Genomic DNA, 22841 nt, shown 5'->3' with positions numbered 1-22841 from the left:
GGATATAATAAAATTAAACTAATAAAACTCTTCGAAACTTCCAGCTATTTCAGTTTCCAGTGATATTTTATTTCGCACATCAGTGCATCAATTTTTCGACAACATGGAATTCTAAAAAATTCTCAATACAGGTTTCCATGTTCGATTTCATCGATTTCTCTTCAAATTGTAAACATTATATATTAGAATACCGTCCAATAATTCTTCTCTAAGAGCAGCTCGAGAATAACAGTTTTCAGAGTCACGTGCATTCCTCGAGTATCTTGAATCATAGAATTCATTTAACGTTATACCTGTCGATTCTCGAGAGCGATTCGCGATTACAACTTGAAAAATTCTCTTAAAACTTCGAATCATAGAATCCATTTGTAAGATCGTGCCTAACTCAGCTAAAATTACGAACGAAATTTCATTTCGAGTCCTCCTCCTGTTGATCGGGTCGGAACAAGGTCTTCTTCACCGCCTTCGAGCCGTGAAGAAAGATAACTGGAAATTACGGATGGGACGTGTGTCATGTTCCCAGCATGAAAGCGCTCTCGTTACCGAGTTTCGTTTCAACTTTGTAAACTGTTGCCGCTGGAATCGTATCTCGTCCACTTTTATCTCGGTCGCGTGATCCCTCCGCCCTGATCGTTCCTCAACCTCGTTCATCTCTAATGACTCTGCAACCCTTCCTCGCGTATGATTGTTAAACTTTCGGTTCGAATATTTTTATACCCGAAAACTCGATAGGACCCTCTGTTCTGGAATTTAATCCCCGGCCAAACAACAATTGCACGCGATTTCCAGCATACTTACAAAGAAAGAAAATTCGTATTAAAGTCTGTATTGTCGTTTTATTTTAATAACAATAAAGCAATTGCCAAGATGCATCCTCGATTTCTCTTTCACCTTTCCTATTTTGTCGAGAGCAAACTTTATAATCCCAACGACGTGCTCTCACGTTCACTGTTATTCTATTATTCTTATATTACATCTCCATTCTTCTATCGTCAAATTTTTCTCAACGAATAGAAATAATTTCGTTGTTTAACTCGCATAAATTAATCCCTTTTTTCGTATCATTCAGCTCGACGAAATTCGGGCAACGTAGATTACAAGAATCGTAATTTTCTCGAGGCGTAAAAATTAAATCTCGATCGAAAAAATTCATCCCACTCGTGATGTTTAGGTTTAGTTGATTTTTAGTTCACGAGTTCCTATTCACGTTTGGATCGAAATCTTCATTATGAGTCAGACTCGTGCAACAAGGGGTTAACATGTAAACTTTTATATTTTAATATTTTACGTATCTTTATACATACAAGGAAAGAAGATTCTTTGAATATTAAAGTCTATTTTAATAATAAAGCAATTGCCAAGATGCATCCTCGGTTTCTCTTTCATCTTTCCTATTTTATCGAGAGCAAACTTTATAATCCCAATAACGTGCTCTCACATTCACTATTATTCTTATTTTTCAATTCTTCTTATATTATACCTTCATTTTTCTATCGTCAAAATTTTCCCCTTATTTAACATACCTAAATATAAAAAATAAATATAAAAAAAACTTTTATATTTCAATATTTTATGTATCTTTACAAAAACAAAGAAAGAAAATTCGTTGAATGTTATATTGTGTTATTTTAATAATAAAGCAATTATTAAGATGCATCCTCGGTTTGTCAGGGCAAGTTTTCATCACGATGAAATGTCGTTACAAATCTTACGATAACGTGCTCTCATATTCACTGTCTACTATTCTCATTTCTCACCTTCTCTTACTGCATCTCTATTTTCCTTTTTCCTATCATCAATTTCTCAACGAATAGAAAGTACTTTCGTTGTTTAATAACGAAAAATCAAACTCATCTCCACTCGAACTAATTTCATTGCACATATTCCAAAATTTAAAAACTTTGAAAATAATATTTCTATCGCTACGACTGTCAAACTCGGACCAACGCCGAAAATGTAGTTCGATCTAATTTGAGATAAAAAAATCTAACCATTCGATAGTACATTATTCAACGGTTTATAAGATTATAAGTAAAGAGCTTATTTTAAAGAAAAAACTTTGAGAATCACCGTTGGAGTGAAAACGGTTAATTCAATTTTGGGGGCCATTGTTAAGCGCAAGTTTTAGAATTAAACTTCGCTCGATGATCTCGATGGTAGGTCGGTGAACAAGGCAACAATATGCAATCCTTTTAACTCGTTATAAACGATTCAATTCTCGTGATTATTAATTAAAACTCAAAGAAGAAGCATTCTGAAAGAACGGTTCCAGATCGTCGTCATACGTCCAAACAGCATCAAACACCGTTAAAATATTTAACGCCACTCGAAACACCCTGTACGCTCAAGGGATCATAAAAAACCCACGACAGTTAAACACACACACACCGTTTCGAAACATTTTCACAAATTCCACTTGTTAAATTATTCCTCTTGCCGCAGCGACTACAACAAATAAATTTTCAACCTTTTTTCCACCAAATCATAATTATTCAAAGACCAATGCGCTCCTCGACACGAGGAGAAACGCCGATTCTCGATCGATAATTTCCACAATTTATTCTATTTCATTTTATTCATCCATAAACACGTGGAGAGCTACAATGCCTCTATTGCCAGCCTCTATTTCCATGCTGCAGGATGGCCTTGCAGAAAGGTTTTGTCGGATGGTGGATTTTTAAAGGGGTGGAAATGGTGCCGGGATTTAATCATCGACGGATGGGGTTTTAATTCCGAGAGAAGGGTGCGATAATTCGAGACGAAAATTTAATCCCTTTTCTTATTTTCAAGTAGAGAGAATTTCTCTTTTCAATCCTCGTCGAAATTCGATAGGGAATAGAATTTTGGACAGAGTTTGCGCGTCGTATCCTCTTCGATATTTTCGATTCTCGAGAAATAATTTAATTTGAATTTGAAGGGAAAAAAAAAAAGAAAAAAGGAGGGGGAGGAATTAAGGTTCCACGATAATTTCCACACCCGTTCCGGCCCTCGTTTTCGTTTCTTCAATTAGCAACCCAATAATTCTCTTTGCGTGTTGGCCATAAATTTGACCCCCCCAAGAGTTCCCTCACCCAGACCACCACGTTCCTCCTCCCTTTTTTCGAAAGAATCCCATCAGACTCGTAGATCTTCCAAGGAGACACGCGAAATCGAAGGAATCTCCCGGCAACGAAATGGAAAAGCATTGTGCAGCTGTGAAAATTCACCCTCTTACCTCAGATTTAATTTCCTTCCAGGTTTTTCCATCTCGGCGAATAAACTTGGGGAATTTTTAATGAAATTGATTTTCGATCGGGACGAATCACGGAATGGAAATATAAATTTTATTATTTAAAGGAAAGTTTTCGAGAAAGTAGAATTGAAAGAAATTCTCTTACATTTTGGTGGCGAGTTTTAAAATTATCACTTCTGTGCGTTCATTTCTTCTTTTCTCTCTAAAGAAAGAAGTAAATAAATCAGAGAATTAGAATAATTCAATTCGATAATTGAAATCGTTCGAGCAGTCTAAACGAAAGTCAAAGATGTTCGAAATTTTCGACGATCGAGGCACAACTCGAATCGCGAAATGGAAATATAAATTTTATTATTTGAAAGAAAACCTTTCAAATAAGAGAGTTAGAAATTGAAAAAAAAAGTTCTCGTTTTAGCGGCGGATCAATTCGATAGATTCTGAATTTCTGGAAGAGGAAGAAAAAGTAAATAGATTAGAGCATGAGAATAACACGTTTGAAATCGTTCAAACCGAGCAGTCTAAACGAAAGATGTTCGAAATTGAGATTGAAATTTTCGACGATCGAGGCGCAACTCGAATCGCGAAATGGAAATATAAATTTTATTATTTGAAAGAAAACTTTCCAACGTGCCAAAATGGACGAAATTCTCGTTTCACATTTTACAGTAGCGAATTAATTCTGAATTTCTGGAAAAGTAAATAAATTAGCGCATGAATGGCACACACGTTGAAATCATTGAAATCGCGGTTTGAAAAAAAAAACAGTCAAGGATGTTGTTGGGTACCAAGCACACTTGCCCCATATTATAAATAAAATTCCACGAGTTCGAATGAAATTATAATACAAGGAAATTCTATGACACCCGGAGGGAAGAAAACAAGCGTTCCTTCCATCTTTCGACCCAAATTTTCCAAAGAATATTCGCGTGAATTCACGTTCTCGAACAAACCGCCTTAAAACTCTCCGCCTCCGTGTCGTTTCTTCTCCAACTGGCAAACTTTCCAAAGAAACTCGATAAGAGAGAGAGAGAGAGAGAGAGAGAGGAAAAAAGAAAAACCGAGGGGTTTGTTGTTTCTGTTGAAGAAGGCTTCAAAGGAACGCCCTCTTCTCGCCGCTTAAAAAGATGCAGATGGTTTAATTATAGTGAATGTCGATGATAAAGTCGCCAGCTGCGAGGCTGGAAAGGCTCAATTAAACTTGTATCTTAATTTCTGAACGGAGGGGGAAGGAGTGTCGAGGAGAGTGGAGATAGTGTGGAGATAAGAGGAAAATCGTGGCAGGTGAAAGAAATGTAAAACAATCGGCGAGAACGAAGCTTAAAAAAAAAAAAAAGGAGAAGTTAGAGAAGTTAGCGTGGCGAAGATGTTGAAAATAAAAATCGGAAAAGAAAATCGAACGAATCGATGAAAATAAGAAAAATATTCTTACGAATTTACAATTTTCGAGAAGATTATGGCACGAAACAACGAGCGACAAGTTTATCGGAAAAAAAAAAAAAACAAATTTTCATAAACTTTCTCATTTTTCCAGATAATTTTATAATCCAGAACTTTTCCAGAAACAAAGCATCGAACGAATAATAATCTCTCGAATAATCGACCGTTTCGTTCTGCAATTTCTTTTCTTCTTCTTCTTCTTCTTCTTCTTCTTCTTCTTTGCAAAAATTCTCGCGCCAAGACTCGATCGAAAATCGAACTCGAACTCGTGTTTCCCTCTTTTCTTACGTATCACGAGAGTAATTCGACGCGCACACAATATTCGCGAAATATTCCATAATCTCGCGCTCGCGTCAAGTTGCAACAAGCACGGTTTAAACGCACACGCCTCGTTGATCGGATCCCCCGCTAATTACATTCCTCCCGAAACAACAATTTACAACCAAGCATCCGTAACTCGAAATAAATTCCATCCCTTCGAAAAACGATGCCGTTTAAACGTTCACGACACGTCCATCCCCCCCCCCCCATCTCCCTCCCATCTCCCTCCTCCTTCGCGTCTGAAAACGCGGATGGAAACAGGGAAATTCTGCAGAGAACAGGAGAGAACGTTGGAAGATTTAACCGGGTTAAAAGTTCTGGTCGAATTATAAATTCACAGGCGATCCCTTCATCACCCACCTGTGCATCCGCGTTCATCTATCATTAAGGACGATTTACAAACGAGAGAGAGAGAGAGAGAGAGAGAGAGAAGAGGGGGAGTTACAATGGTCCATTGTGTCGGGGCAACAATAATACGTTAAAGTTGCATTCAAAACGGTTGTTCGGGGGTTGCAATCTCGGGAAACGATCGGTCGAATCGGTTCGATTCACCGTGAATATCGGGAAAAAACGGTTGGTGCGTTGATCGGTCCGAGGGTTGGATAAAATCGTGGCAAAATTGATTCTGTTTATTTCGAATTAATTTTATTACGCGATTTCGTTACGGGGGAAGATGAATGATATCCACGGGGATCAGGATTTTCGAGGATTTTCCCGCGAATGTGTGGACAATAAGTGTTATTGTTGCATTGTTGGACAATTTCGATTTTCCAAGTTTATTTATCACCGACATATTTATTTATTTATTTATTTATTTATAATATTATTTTTCGAAGCGACGCTCTGCGGAAAATTTTGAAAATTAATTCTGCCGCGTTTCAAATTAATTTTAATACGATTTTGTTATTGTGTTTGGGATAATAAGTATTGTTACCCGCCTCGATACAAGTTTATTTAGCCGAACGTTTTATTTCATTTTCCAAGGAATTTCCCATTTTTCCCGAAAATTTTCATTCTCTCGTTTCGAATTGATTTTAACGCGATTCCCTTGCGTGATATAAATATATATACACACACATTTGAGATAATGAATATTGTTTACTCCTCGTTTTTATTTATAATTTAATATTTAGAAATCGTAGCGTGCGTTCAAAAAATCGTAGGAAAATTAACCTCGATTCGAAGAGCGAATTTAAAAGAGAACTCCTCCTCTTCGAATTTCGAGTGAAAATACAGAACGTCCGTCGTCTGGGGGGGGGGGGGGGGGAAGGAAGAAGAATTTTCCAAAAGAATACGGACAAAGACGCAAGAACGATTAAAATTTTAAACCAAAGATCCACCCAGCTCCGCTGAATCGCAAACGTTGATGCACAATTTTATTTCCCCGCGTTCAAAAGTCGTGGGAGGAGGGCGAAGGGGAAATGATGAAAGGAAAAGACGCACACGAGTTATGCTTACAAGTCGAAGTAATCCAAGAAGTTTCGAGCAGCAAGATTGCCTCGGCTGAGACCGTTACTTTGACTATGCACTCGAGCGGAGCTTTCAACAGGCGAAATAACTACTCTAAGGGGGTAGTTTCCAACCCCTTCTGATGGCCCGTCCCTGAACTAACCGTAAGTGCTCGGACTGAGAACATTACCATAACCTTCCTACTTGTTGCAACTGATATACTCGACCTCTTACTCCTCGGCTCGAAAGAATATAAAGCGATTCCTTTTACGACCTGCAATTTAAAATTTAATATATAATTTTTTTTTTTTTTTTTTTTTATATTTGAGATTCTCGAAATTATTCACGATCAGAACAGAGAACTCCTGCTAGGACGAGAAGAAAATATCTATTTGAAAAATTTTTTGACCATCTAAAAGTTGTAAATGCAAATCTTTATAATAAGTTTCATTGCTATTTTCGTTCTTCCTCTTAATACTTTCTCACGTTCTTCTCTTCATCACTTATGTTTATTATATCATCATAAACTACGTCCGTATTGTGATATTCGAGAAATCGTTGCAATTGCACTCGATAAAACACTCCTCGGGGAACTAAATGGAGCGAGGGGTGGGCTTAATAAAAAAAATCTCGACGGAATATCTCAAACGGAAATGTGGATCGTACAACTGTAATAAAAATACAAGGGGGGGATCCGTGACAGGTATAAGACAGTGGAGCGCACCGGTTGGATAAGAAACGAAGAGAAATCGGGGATTTGTGAAATATAGGAGAACACACCTGGAAGATACACTCGGGATCCAACGTTGAGGTATGGAAAAAGCGGTAAGAAACCGCGGTGAGTGGAGAAATATGAGAATTGGCGGGATAATAACAATAAACATCAAATTTGAAAAATGCCAGCCCAACTCTGCCCCACGACTTTTGGAGAGATTGCAAGAAAAGGGGGGAGGGGAGAACCGAGAGAGAGAGAGAGAGAGAGAGAGAGATTTATTCCTAGTCTTGGATCATAATAAATATGGACTTAATTTTCTTCTGCTCGATTAAGCTTATTCCCAGCCTGTGAAGTGGAGTTTTTTTTTTTTCTTCTAACCAAGAAGAATTACAAAATTAATTTGACTTTCATTCCTTCAGATAGATTGAATTTTTATTTGTCTTGTTTTTTCATATTTTTCATATCACGATTAACTGATCCTCATCCTAATCACAATTTGAACAGCTCGTACGATCTCTTCCCAATAATGGAGAAGAAGAATTTGGGCAATAAAACTCTTCAATGGTTGTCAATTATCCGTTTCCACTATCTGAGAAACCAATTAGAAGGGTTCATCGATACAGGTATATATAATGCCCGCACGTTTCCTCAAGAATCTAGGTTTATACCTTTTTTGTTTTTAATTCACACGCGATTAATTTAACACCTATTTGAAAAATGAATCTTTCGCACTCAAATTTTAACTATTGTTCTTGTAAACCGTTCAATAATAAACTGTGAGCAATGACGTTAATTGTAAGAGTCTGGGAAAAAAGTGGTTATCTTTCGAGACTTTTTAAAAGAAAAATAATTTCCTTCACGATCTTCACGATCAAAAGTGATTTCGAGTCGAAATTAAAAAATCCTCGCGTCGATCTCTGCTTGCTAAACTAAAGGAAGAAAGGAAGAAAGAAGGCTGAAAAGAAAAATCGAATCTAATTAATTTATTCCACGCGTGCAACAGTTCCAACACCAACATCCCTCCCTGAAAGAAAGAAGCAAGAAAGGAAATTCGTAAATTCGCGCAAAGATGCATTGTTCTCGCAAAGAAGAAAGAAAAAATGAAAAGAAAGAAAGAAAAAGGAAAGTCGTTGAGCGACTTTCTCATGATCCACATTCGCGAAAAATTCGTTTCGACGTAGCCAACCTTCAACTCCCGCCGTCTGGTTAAATATACATGGACCGGCCGCGGGTTGTGGTTCTTTCGGGAGAGGACGGTCCAAATAATACGAGCTGCGGCGATAAATAACAATGCCTGTGGCGTTTACTATCAGTTGGCCGATTTTTAACTCGAACGTAGTTGCGAACGTGAACTTTCCCGAGGAGCATCCTCGCTCTCGGGGATGTGTTTCACATTTGATTAAAAAAATAACGTTCGTTCCTTTCCTTTTCACAATTTTTACAACTTTTCCTCGTAAAACTCAAAGCGTTATTTATTACAAATAAATATTGCACGTTGTTAATTCGTATCGATATTTAAATCTTCCAATTTTCCCATCCCATCATAGCGAAAAGTGTGTTTTATCTGGGTGCAATATGACTCGTCGAATGCTGTTGTTAGAGTGAAAAATTACGATATAAATATATTACACTCTAATGATATAAATATAAGCAAGACCTATAAGCTAGACTGCCAACCAGCAACGTTGAAGAAATAAGATCTCAGGGGTGGAAAGGAATTTCTTCGCCTCGTAGGGATTCTAATACAGCATCGAAAGGTACTCCATAACCCTGGCCCATCACGGATTATTCCGTCGCACGCGTCCCGACAAACTTATTTTCGTTCAAAAACTTTGTTCCATCCAAGGATCTACAATTACCGAACCGAGGTCAATTTCTCGAATCTCGAAGATCCCCAACGCTCGAACGAGATTCGGTATTATTATTACACTCCTCCTGCAATAGAATAAAAGAAACGCGAGAATAAAACAAGGAACCAAATTGCAAATATATCCCCGCTTCAATTTCCTCCTCCCTTGCACGAGCTTGCTCTTGTTTATATTCGTCGAAACCGAAATATTTAAACGATTGTTTCCCGCTGGCGGGGAAATGGCGGGCGCAACGCGGCTCGAAAAGAAAATGAAGAAATTAAGAATTAACACGGATGGAAAGACGAAGAGTGGAGAGAGAGAGAGAGAGAGAGAGAGAGAGAGAGAGAGGTCCGCCTAGGAAATTGCGCTTGTTCAACCAGCCTCGAGGAACACGGCCCTGCGATTTGTTTGCGGAACGAGCCGAGCATCCTGTTACGAACAGGAGGGGTGCAACGAAATCGAAGAGGAATGGCTGTTGGAAATTTCGATGTGGAGGGGGAGTCGCAATGAAAAATTCCAAAGCTACCCCCCGGAATTTGTTCCGGTATACCTCTGTTTTTACCATCTTAATATTTGATTCACGGTGATTTGTCTAGGGAGATCGGGATAGGAGAGATAGGTGAAACGAAATAAAAGTTTTTTTCTTCTTCTTAGATTCTTAGGAATAAGAAGTTTGTAACTTTTAAGGAATGCTATTCCCGTCAACAGAATCATACCGAAATTAAGAAAATCTCAGGTCCCAAGAAGATGGCCAGGTTGCATCCCTTGAGACCAAAGACTTGGAACTGGTTAGAGCCGATGAGGGAGCATTGTTACAAGCAGCACGCGAATCCTGAAAATCTATCTATTGATGACCTAACTAATCTATAATAATCTATAACTAACTATAATCATATTCAAAAGAATCCGAAACTTTGTCGAAAAATTCAAACTACAATCCCATCTATGCAAATCTCTATGTCTGTCTCACAACCTGGCAATTCGCTCTGTCAATTCGAAACAATCATAATCATTTGAAACTTCGTCGAAGAATTCAAAATATGCGATCCCATCCTTATAAATCTCGATGAGACAAGGATTGCAATCTCTCGTAAAAAGATATTCTATTGATATTCGTCAATGAACCTAACAATCTACCACAATCACCAAATATTCAAAAGAATCAGCATCCGAAACTTTGTCGAAAAATTCACAACTATGCAAATCTCTATGTCTGTCTCACAACCTGGCAATTCGCTCTGTCAATTCGAAACAATCATAATCATTTGAAACTTCTAAAAACTCTTCGAAAAATTCAAAATGTGCGATCCCATCCCTATAAATCTCGATGAGACCAGGATCGTAATCTAAAAAGAAGCTCTCAACGCGGAACAAAACGTGAGAAAACGGGACAATGTGACCCGTCGCCAAGCTGCAAATCCACTAATCGCCGAAACAATCCGAGGCAACGGATTGTCGACGAAGCAACATGGAAACAAGGTTGCAAATCTCTGGCCAAAAAAAGAAACTCCGTTCAAGTTTAGCGGATTTCTGGATCGCGGAAATGGCATCCAAAGGGCGAGAAGGAGAAGATGGCGCTGAGCCGGGCGGAAAGGGAAAAACGAGGCAGGCGGAAACAGGCCGGGAAGACTGATTATTCTGACTGCAGAAGAGTTCGTCTGGCTGGCTGGCTGGCCACTCCATCATTTTGACGGCCGCGAATCCCTCTCGTAATATTGTCCAATGAACGCTCGCTCTCTCTCTCTCTCTCTCTCTCTCTCTCTCTCTTTCCTTTATTTCTCCGCGAATGAAGTACGACAGGCATTAAAAAGAGGGAAGGAGGGGGATGGTCGAGTGCCGAAAAACAGGCTGATAATGGAATTCAACGATCCTAGGGCGAGGTGGAAAAAAAGTCGGATATGTCAGTGAAGTTTTGCGTGATTGAAATCGATGACGATCGACCTTCCGGGGATACGGATCTTCGTTTTACATCCTTCGTTACTTGATGCCTTGCCTCCTCGCGAGTTTGAGAGTTGAGCTTTCTTGCAAAATTTTGAATTGGAGAATACATTTTGGAAATTGAGAGTCGAGAAGAGTTTATGCGTCAGGTGTGTAAAGTAAGTTCTTTTCCAAATTCAAGATTTTCTTAGGTATGAATCGGTTACAAGATTAATCGATTGTTTCAGTCTTTCTGCCGATTCTTCTCGTCGTCTTCCAAATTAAAATTTCCGGTTTTGAATCTTTGCTATAACTTTTTACACGTTTCGTGAGATACAGCGTTCTCTTCCAGTGGCGCGCAAACCGTTTCAGTCGCTTCGACAGCCGATTTCCTAAGCTTCTCGCGCACCATACCGCTCGAAATCGTTGCACAGGACTGGAAACTTTCAGAACGCTCATCGCGACTCTTCTTAAGAACGGAAGAACGCTGAAGTAATTCGAATTCGGTCACAAGTTGTGATCGTAGAACAAAGGAGGAAGGAATTTATTTGCACACCTAATATAAATCGCTACTTAAAATATCTATCATCAACAACGCTTAATATTCTTTTCGACGACATTTTTAAACCTACCTTTCCAATATTTTTAATATTTTTCTTCAGAGAAAATACATCTGAAGATACAATTGAATATGGAACATGCTTCTTAAATTATAATTGGATATAATTGGAATAATTAATATATAGAATTGTGGATAACGCATCGTGAGGATTACGAACTTCTCCAAGAAACGTGAAATCCTTTTCCTCTTGCACAAGTATTTTCGAAAAATCGATCACTCGAAATCCCCTATTTGCCTTTTCGCCGTTAATCTTTAATTTCAACGAGTCGAGGATCAGGAAAAATTTGCTCCAAGATACGCTTAAGTAAAGATCACGACTTTTCGACTTGGGTCGCGGAGAAGCGAATCCTCGGCCGATGTCGAGAAAGGATGAGGGCGGTCGTTGCGGTGAAAGGATTCGAGTCGAACAGGTCCTCGTTCGATTTTTCTTCCCGTCCGTTTCGACCATGGCGGGGGATGAAATATGAGCAAAACGGATAACGGGGCGAGCCGGAAAATGGAAGCCGGGGCTGAAAGAACGTGTTTGGATTTCGCACGTGAAACGGGGAGGAGGGTGGGGCGAGGGGTGACGGTGCACATCGCGTGCCGTTCGTTCGATTAAATTCGTGAAAACGAGAAGCTAACGTTCCCCCTAAATGGAATCGTGATTGCGTATTCGCTTTAAGAATTCTAGCGATCATTTTAACCATGTCGTCGATCTTGTTAATTTTTATACAGTGGAATAGAAAATTCCAGGGGATTAAACGTGAAAGGTACAGAGTTAAATGCACGAGGATGGGATTGATATTTTTAACTGAAGGAATTAGGCGCTAAACGCCCGAAGATTAAAATGATTTTTTGAACTTCCCAATAAAGAAGTAAAGAGCCAAGGAACACCTATTCACAAATCGATACTGCGCTCTTATTGATTGGAAATCATGAAAACTATCACAACACAATAATTCATCTGAAAAGCCAAAAATCCTTAATAAGATCAACAAATTAGAAATACCAAAATAATAATGAATAATAACACATACTAAAGACCATTTTAACTGTCGTCGATTAGGTATTATAAAGTTCGTCGAATAACTTTAAAAAAATTAAAAAGACTACTCTGTTAAGCTATCACAACAACACAATAATTCGACAACAAAACAACAAAAGCTGCTAATTCTTAACAAAATCGACAAACTGCAATAAAATAAAAATACCGAAACAACTCATCGATTATAATAATGCAACAAGCGAGTAACAAGAACCCAAAAGACACCCACAGTTTCGACAAATATTGAACCGCAAGCGAATGGAATAATTCGACGATATTCCTTTGGAATCTTTTAGAGAAGGAGCAAAGAGACACTCACGTCACCATTTTCCAAAAAAAAAAAAAAAAAAAAGGAAAAACGCGTTTCACGGGTCGATACGCCGGTTACAGTTTGAACAACGAGCCATTGTCATTCCGAATTCCACGTGGTGGATGGCGAGTTGCAAGAGAGTCGGTCGCTACACGGCCAAGATGGCGTAATATTTTTAATGGAGGGTGTCTTGACGACTGATCTACGACACGGTTGCATTGTTCCTACCAGACGCATTCCTTCCCGCCTTTCCTCCTCCTTGCCCTTTGTCCCCGCCCCTTTCATCCTCGACACCTCTTTTTTGTCACCTTTTTTCTCGGACAATCTTTGGGAAAACGTTCCATGGAAATTTCGAGATCTTGGCATTTTTGGATATTTCACGGTCGCCTCGACGGAATATCCGAACATTTTATCCGGAATTATGATCTTTGACAAGCTTTGGATCGCTTTAACGCGAATTCTAGTTGGGGAAGGGGTTGGAATTCCGTGAACGTGTTATCAAAATTTTGACGATTAAAGATTGCTCGAATGTTTTCAAGATTGAAGAGACACTTTAGATAAGTCTGGTTAAAAAGTTTCGAGAATAAACATACTTTCCAAGTTACTCGTTAAATATTACACACCGAGAAAATTAAACAACGAAGTTGAAACGAATTACGTTGAGCAATTTTACTTTTACGAAGGGAAATTCAACCAAGTTTAACACCTAAGGCGTGAAATAACACGAGCGATAGATCGATATCGATTATATTCAACGCAACAAAGCCATCCTTCCTTCGTGTTGACGTTGTCCAAGCTGCGTCAATCCCTTCGTTATGCGCGTATCGTTACCCTTCGATACTCGTAAGAAAAACTTCCTTCCTCTTTGAAACCTGGCTCGAGTGACAAACCGAGTCAAAAAAGAATTAACTCCTTGTTCCATCCGCTCTCGATTTCTCGGGTCACAATACGCAAGGAGTTCGATCACGCATCACTAGTATCGTTTATCCTAACGAAGTTCATCACCAAGTCAGCTCATAATACTTTTTGATTCCAAATTTCCTAACCACGAGTCTTATACTCCTTGTTGTAGGATAAGGCTCCTGTTGAGTAAGAAATTACTTCAATTACGTACGAATCGATCTCACATTACCTAAAAATCATCGGTCTCTTCCTCTTCCCTCGAGCAAAATTTCTTTCGTGAAAGTTCTTTCGAAAGAGGGGAGAGAGCAAGCAGTGGGCCGCCGGTGTAAGGCAGAATTATGTCACGGCTTTGCGCGGGATACTTTTCTTTTTTTTTTTTTTTTACAGGGCTTCGTGGTAAAAGGCCGGCGAAACTTTCCTTCCCGGTTTAAAACCATTAGCCAGCCCCGTATATTCTCGCCACAAAGGCGACCTGGCCAGGAGGAGAGGCTATTGGAAACAGGTGTCTGAGCCCTGGGAAAGAATCCCCCTCCGTGTCGTGTGGCGATGCGTCAACCTCTTTGTACCAACACGGCCCTCTCGTCGACATTTTCGTCAGAAAATGTGGGAAGGGTGGAAGAACGTTCAAGTAGGAGGCAAAAAAATGAACGGGTTTCCCTGTTCAATTGTTAAAATATCCGATATTCTTTGGCCAATGACTTGGCTTGCTCTCAATATTCCACAAAAATATGTTTCTCTACTGTTAGAAAATGAAATTCGATAAATTAATTTCAACTAGAGAAATTTTGTTACTCGAACACGGTGGAATGAGTGACCAAGATAATCTGGAATAAATTATTCCAGATTACCGACTAATGGGGACGGATAGAGGATACAGAGGTAGGAAGGAAGGGAGTTGAAACGATGGGGAGTCGCCTCGTAAAAATGCCTCTCGAGCGAGGTCTGTCAAATTGCGACAGGAAGCTCTTTACGAGTCTTGAAATTCGCGCTTCGAGTTGGAGGGGGAGGAGGAAGAAAGTGGAAAAGGAAAGGATGAAATTAACGGGGTGAGGGGAGGGGAGGGGGGGGAAGTTTTTGAGTTTTAACGACACGAACGGTTCGAGAGGATTGGATACCGAAGATGTAAATAAAAGCAGTGGAAAAAGTAGAGTGGAGAGTAACTGGAAATTGGAGCGAAGCGATTGAAAAAAGGCGTCCTGCCTGCTTATTTCAATTTATAAACAACAAAAACAACGCAGAAATACAATAGCAACAACTAGAACGACGATGATTTTTGTCCTTGGACACTTATTGTTTATTTATTTGATCGAGAACAAGAGTTAGAGACAGTGTCGATTCCTTGGGACGAAGGAAATGGAAAATGGAAAATGGAAAACGGGTAAAGATCTGTTCTTCTCTTACTCCGAGATGATGAAAAATGAGAGCAGAGGGAGGAGAATAATAAAAGATATAACGAAAAATAAAAGATAATAAAAAGGAAAGAGGTAAAAGAGACAAACGCTCTTTGGGAACGAACCAGAAGAGTGTCTGTAATATAATTAGTATACATAAAATGTAAAAAGCTGTTTTTTAACGTCTTTGTTAAATATAAATTCAGAGGCGAGCTTCTCGCGCTTCTTACTTAACTGACATATTAGCCTCCAGGGGGGTGGACGATGTATTAACCGTACCCACCCCCGTGTAATACTTTTTCTCTAACATGCCAACAAAATCCCCTTGTTTCGCGTTTTTGTTTATGCAACAGAGAGGAGCCAGAGGACTTACACCGTTGCGATTACGTGCTCCACTTAACCGGGCCAAGACTTAACGGCGAATTTGCGGTTGAAGTTGTTGTGGTGAGATACACGGAATCCGGACAGGTCCGCTTATTTCAAGTCGAGCCTCGAAGTAGATCCGTGATTGCTTTCGCCGTTGCTTTTCAACGATTGATCCCGAAAATTCTCGATCCGTCAAGTAAATTCTTTCGCCTCACGTGTCTCTAATGTAACAAGCTGGCAAGCTTGTTGAACGATCGAGCAATTTTCCAAAATTCTTTGCCATAGACACTTTTATCTCAACCCTTTGCACTCCACGTCTTTTTCGCTCCAACAACTCTACACGATTTCCTGCACCCATTCGGGTGAATTTTTTAGCTAACTTAAAATGATTTCACGCATACATTAACGTATAAAACTTTTATATTTTAATATTTTACGTATCTTTACGTATAAAGAAAGAAAATTTGTTGAATATCGAAGTCTATATTGCTTTGTGCGATATTTTAATAATAATGTAATTACCAAGATGCATCCTCGGTTTGTCATAAGGCAAGTATCACGATAATATCGTTACAAATCTTACAATAACGTGCTCTCACATTCATTATCTACTATTCTTATTTTTCATCTTCTCTTACTATTTTCCTATCGTTATTTTCTCAACCAATAGAAATAATTTCGTTATTCAATAACGAAAAATCAAGCTCATCTCTACTCGAACCAATTTCGTTGCACATATTCCAAAATTTAAAAACATTGAAAATAATATTTCTATCGCTACGAGTGTCAAACTCGGACCAACGCCGAAAATGTAGTTCGATCTAATTTGAGATAAAAAAAATCTAACCATTCGATAGTATATTATTCCACTTTATAAGATCCACACACAAAGAGTTTAGGAATCTATTCACGAAGCGATATTTAAAAAAAATCAAGCGTAAATAAATATTGTCGCCTCATCGATTCAAGAGTGGTGGTCGAGAGTCATCGTTAGATGATCGCTAATTTTTCTAAACAGTTTTCACATCTTCCTCCAGCTCCAAAATTCTTCTCTCTCGTGTCATCCGCAATTCTCAATACGCCTCCAATATTACAACCACCGACGGCTTTGCCATCTTCTCCCATCTTCTTTCTTCACGAATTCCAACCTCTCTACCTCGAATTCCGAATACTCTGCGATCAACGTAAAACCCACGAAGCCATCGATTTGACCGTTATTACATCCCCATAATCCCAATTACGTGCGCAACTGGGCGAAGCTGGACGCGGCGTATCATAAAATTCTTATCGGGGGGCATCAACTTCCGCCACGTTTCCCCCTCATAAGGGACATGAAACACGGTGGTCAAGCGGTGTTCTACAAGCTGCCCGCCATCAAGAGAGCTGCACGTGCATGCAACCGATGCTTTCACGGCGATTGCTTCCCCGGCGTCGTTTGTCACGAGAGGATGCTCAGCGAGAAATCATTCGATCGCGGGGGCCGCAAAATCGAACAATCTTCCGTCGCGAATCGTCGGATCTGCATCCGTCTTCGTGGAAGCTCGAAGGTCCGTGGAGGTTTAAAAAGATTCTGAGGGTCTTTGCCAATTTTAATTGGACGAAGTTGAGAGTGGTTTTTTTTTTTTTTTTTTTTTGGAAAATAGAATAATTTATTCTAGAATGGAATACATTCAAATTAAAATGATTCTCGGTTGATCTTTGAATTTTATTGTTTATGGGATGATCTTTGCAATTGATTAAAAAATTGTCTCATTTGTATTATATTTTGTTCTTCTTTATGATTGTTACGTTGCGTATTTTTGAAATGGTATAGCGTGATAAGAAGAAAATAAAGAGAGAGAGAGAGAAAAAGAGAGAAATTTGTAATTTTAAAAAGTTTATCTCATTTGAAAAATTATTCGTGTTTCGCACGCGAGTTTGTAATCGAATTGGAAATATCTTTTTATTTTGAGAAAAGAAAAATTCGAGATAGAGATAAAATGTTATAAACGAAACTGAATTATAATTCTGTATTTATGGACGTATGGACGAAACAAATATCTCTGTATGAATCACAGAACGGCGAAAATTCAGGTCGAAATAGTCGGCGATCGTGCGGCATTCCGGTGAATCTTTGCACACCCCTTGGACAGTCCACTGCTTTATTCTTCTGGCGCACTTTATGTGGCTAAAATACTTCGCATTCGCGGAAATTTCCGCTTGAACGACGTGGGTTGAAGTGGTTTCGAGAAATTCTCCGGCGTCTGTCCACGCGTGACTGCGTTTAATTTCGTGCTTCGTTCGAGGGAAAAAACCACCCCAGATCGAATTTCTCGTTATATTCGAGCGATCATAGAGAAACGTTTGAGGTTTCCCTTCAATAATTTTCTATTTCATTCCCTTCCAAAAATCATAAGGGCGTTATCAATAAGGGGGAAAGAACATTTTTAGAATCTTTAGAAATAAACTAAAATGCAAATATTCTTTGTATTAATGTAATTCAAATACTATTTGCATTTTTTCTTAAATATTTTTATCATTTTTAAATATATGACGTTATAATATATATATATATTAAGGTTCTCTTTTTAGAGTAAAATTTTTGAAGAATCTTGAAATAGAAAAATTTAAAAAAAAATAATAATAATAAATTTTTATTAATTACAATTCAATCTATTATTATAAACTATTATTTCATCCAATCTAAGCTACTTCATTTTTTCAATATTTTTTATTATGGAAATATACCCAGTATTATATCAATAATAGCAAGCCTGATCAACGACGTATTCGTATTACTTTTTTATTTTACACATTAAACTTTCAATAATCAAAACCTCGTATATATTCGAATACTATCCAATCTAAACTACTTCATTAATCTTAATTCCAATAATTTGTGCTCGAAATGTACGTTTCACTATTGCATCGATAGTATCAAGTCTGACCAACGACGTATTCGTACCACTTTTTTACTTTACACGTTAAACTTAACAATAATCAAATCTTCGTACATATTCGAATACTATCCAATCTAAACTACTTCATTAATCTTAATTCCAATAATTTTTGCTCGAAATGTACATTTCACCATTGCATCGATAGTATCAAGTCTGACCAACGACGTATTCGTACCACTTTTTTATTTTACACGTTAAACTTAACAATAATCAAATCTTCGTACATATTCGAATACTATCCAATCTAAACTACTTCATTAATCTTAATTCCAATAATTTTTGCTAGAAATGTACGTTTCACTATTGCATCGATAGTATCAAGTCTGATCAACGACGTATTCGTACCACTTTCTTACCTTGCACGTTAAACTTTCAATAATCGAAACCTTGCGTAGTATACGAATACTCGGCGATGCAACTGTTTGTTACAGTCGGTTGGTACACAAAATCAAGCTTCCAAGCACGTAAACTTTCAGCGATCCTAAACACCACGGGCACACGTGAAAGATCGTCTTCACCCTTATCCGCCATTTCCCTGCTCGCGTGATCGCGAAATTTCCCATTCCCCGCGGAATAGGTGTCCGTTTCCGGCAAGTTGCCGAGGAGGGTGAGAGGGAAGAGCAGTTTGACAACTCCCTCCCCCATGGGGATCCTCGTGTCGTCCTCGTGAAACTCCAGCCACTCCCCTTACCCCCGCTTTGTCAGGACTTATCTCGGCACTCTGCTCATTAACGTTAATCAACCATTCTATCAGATCTCAGGCCTCCGATGAATCACCAGGCATTCGATTTTTACACGCGCGTTCGATTTACGGCCAGTGCTCGGGACGATGATAAGTTGGAGCGTCCATGAATTATAGATGGCGCGGAAGTGGGTTATGGGGGAAGTTTCGAAGACGAAGATGGGAGGGGCAAGTTGGGAGGAACTGTGCTTCGTTTGGTGTTTTTTTTTTTTTTTTCGATCTCTGAACGCTTTCGAGAGATTGGGATCTCGAGTTAATCCGAGAAAACGAGAAATGGAATGATATTTCGATGAAAGGGTAGAGGAAATTTTCGTTTTTGAAATTTCGTTTTGATTTTAATTCAAAATATTTAGAATAGAGAATCGCGTTGAATTTTGTTCGAACTTTGGCCCGCCGAAACGAACGTCTTTTCCTTTCTTCTTCGCAATATACGACGATTATTTTCGATTGAAAAAAGAGGAGAGGGAAAAAAGAAGAAAGCTCGTATTTCCTGTTTCTTTTCAAAGCTATAAGAAAACTTTCGTAATTAATAAGTAATATCCTCACTTTATGGCGAGAGAGAGAGAGAGAGAGAGAGAAAAGTGTCGTAAAAAGTTGGCTGGCTCGTTTCTTACCCGTAACAAAAACAATACAAATAAATATCGACGATATCGGATCCGTATTTCATCGGGAACTAATTCCTCCATGATGCTCCTCCTGCCGGAAGCGCTTCGGTGCGAATGCTATCGATTACAAGCCACGTTAATCGATCTCGTTCTCTAAAAATTGCGATTTTTCCACCGAAAAGCAAGAGACCGAAAAACAGTTGAAAGTCACGTATACGTGGAACTAGTCATGCGACTAGTAATAGACGATCGATCGAATGACACAATAGCAAATAAAGATCGTAAAATAAATTTAAATTTTACGCTCGATCATTAACTTTGTTTACAATCCGATATAAATTAATTTTCCTATATTTATCGCTACTTTTCTAACTGATTGAAAACGTTATCGATTATAAATTCTTCTCGTTATTATTCGAATTCTTCGTATTCTACAAAACCGATCCAATTCTAAAAAAAAAAAAAAAAAAAAAACATCGTGAAAATAAATGATATTGCAATAACATTACTTTGAAATGATTATCAAACGTCAAGTGAAAATAAGAAAATTAAATCCTGTCTGACCAATGACGTACTCGTACTACTACTCGATCCCTGTTTCCTCTTCTTCCATTTTCACACATATATTCGAAACTAGGAAATTTTCATTGAACTTTGAAAAGTAACACGACACGACGATTGTATGGCTGGGAGGACTATTGAAAAAAATTTTCGTGGAATGGAACAAAAATGGGCGAGGGAGGAGGAGGAGGAGGAGGAGGGTGCATTGGCAAAGCCCGTACGTTAGAAGTGGATTTGTTTTCCAGGGTGGTGTAAATCGAGCTCGCATAGAAGTACAATCGAGGCCCGCTGTTTGAACCAGGGAATTCAACAGCTCAACTGAAGAGGGAAATTTTATTACATGTTAACAAAATCGGAAGAAAGAAACGAGCGGCAAAGAGAACCAGAGGAGCGTAACGTGGAATTTGATTTACAGATTGTTGACCAGCGTGCACGCACAGAAGTTGACGAATATTCCCCCCCCCCCTCCTCCTGATTCCCCCCTGATCCTTGGTCAATCAAGATTACTACCACAAATTTCTTTCTTCTTCTCTTTTTTCCTCGCTAAACTCGCTACTTTTATTCTCGAAAATTTCAAATCGAAATATACTTATAATCGAAAATCATGGTGATTTAATTAATTAATAATAAACGTAATAAATGTCTGTGAAAACTTGGTTGGTTAAAAAAAAGAAAAAAATTGCTTTGCTCAAGCGTACGATGTATTGAATAACATAATAAAGGATAAATGAAGCAAAGGGATGACAATGGCACAAAGTGGAAGGGAAAAGAGGAAACGTAAATAAGAAAGATCGTATTAATATCCGCAAAGACAAGTTGTATCGACGGGGAGACCAGTGGACGGAGAAGCGGTGGGGGGACCAACGGTGGACTCTCGATTGCCCCGGGGATTGTTCATAAATTATGGACGTGTTAATTATAATGGAGTTTCCAGGACCGTCCCGTTTATTGACCACGAATCGTTGATGAGGCTTTGCACGTTCCTATTTTGGCAATAATTTCGACGATCGTGTTGCGCTGTTTCGACAGATTAGTCACGATATATCTAGAGATGAAACAGAATTCCTTTTTTATACTCACAACGATTATCACAATCGTTCGTTTCAATAAGAATCTTCGTCCGAGTTTCAACATCAAAGCACACGATTCGATTCGATCAGTTTTTCGAAAATTTTCTCAATTTTAATACTTTTTTTATATTTTGTACTAATTTTATTCTACAAATCCTCGAACGAATGTTTGACTCAGAATCATGATAAAAGAAGTTGCCACTTGTACGAAAAAGGCTAAGAAATTTTCCTTCGATCGATTCACACTAAAGAAATTCCATAAATTGGAATGACAATTTCGAAAGATGATCTTTCCATTTTTATTAAAAACAGCAATTACGAAATAACGTTTTAAAGAAAGGCGTCCAAAGGTGAGAAATCAAGATTCATAAGAATCATTTGCCTGCGTCTATTCAAATTCGAACAAGTGGAAAATATCGGCGAGCCGATTGAGGTGGGGAAATTTATGGTAAAAATCCTGCCAATTTCTCTGCCACCGTAAATCTCTCGTGTAAAATTCCTCGAAGCCAGCACGCGTACGAATGAGACACGTTAATTAATCACGATTCATCGAATGATATCGTGGGTGGGGCGGGATGGAAGGAAGGCAATCTGAATCTCGAAAACGCGTTTCACAGCCTTTGAGAGGAGATACTGGCTCGACATTGTCGCGTAAAGCTTTCGATTACGCGCTTCCAATGAGATACACCGGCCAAGATATCGATAATCGAAGCATAAATGTACCCGCAAACGGTTTGAATATTATCGAAGCCGAGGCAGACGCCCGTCTAACATTCTGGGATGAAATTGGATTTAAGTTTCGAATACAAGTTTCATTCGTCGAATTTATCACGTATCGTAAGTGGCACAATCCTTGAGCGAAATATCAGGAAATTCAAATTCAAACAGGCAAAGATATCGCCATTTTCTTTTCAACATTAATTCTTTTCGTTTGTAACGAAAGAAACGTTGGAAATAATCAAAAATATGATTGTAGTCTTTCCTTCTTCAAAATTTCCAAAATTCTATATATATATATATCTGTTCTAAAATTATTCTATGTTTAATTCTATTTATTCTACTTTCATATATTCATGTTCCAATAATTATAATTTTCCAAGAGACAAAGATACGATATCACCATTTCCTCTCCAACATTTCATTAATTCTTTTCGTTTGTAACGAAAGAAACCTTAAAAATGATCAAAAAAAAAAATAATTCTAATCTCAACTCCCTTTCTTTAAATTTCCAAAATTCTACATATCTGTTGTCATTCTATATATATATTTATATCTGTTTATTCCACTCTTACATACCTAATATCTTCCAATATCTTTCGAATTCGATATTCCACGAAAAAAAAAAGAAGAAGAAGAAGAAATAGATGAAAAAGAAAATGGCGGA

At 38.4% G+C, this 22841-nt stretch overlaps 1 protein-coding gene across 15 annotated transcripts in view; it reads right to left on the bottom strand.

The window, feature by feature from the left end:
* Positions 1–22841, bottom strand: part of heph (polypyrimidine tract-binding protein 1 heph) — a 455618-nt gene that overhangs the window by 61580 nt on the left and 371197 nt on the right. The gene's annotated exons all lie outside the window — the stretch shown is intronic.

Source organism: Apis florea, unplaced genomic scaffold, assembly GCF_048593485.1.
Source record: "Apis florea isolate Af1SG1 unplaced genomic scaffold, ASM4859348v1 contig_2492_pilon, whole genome shotgun sequence".
In the NCBI taxonomy this organism is placed as follows: Eukaryota; Metazoa; Arthropoda; class Insecta; order Hymenoptera; family Apidae; genus Apis; species Apis florea.
This window is presented reverse-complemented; position numbering and strand designations above follow the sequence as displayed.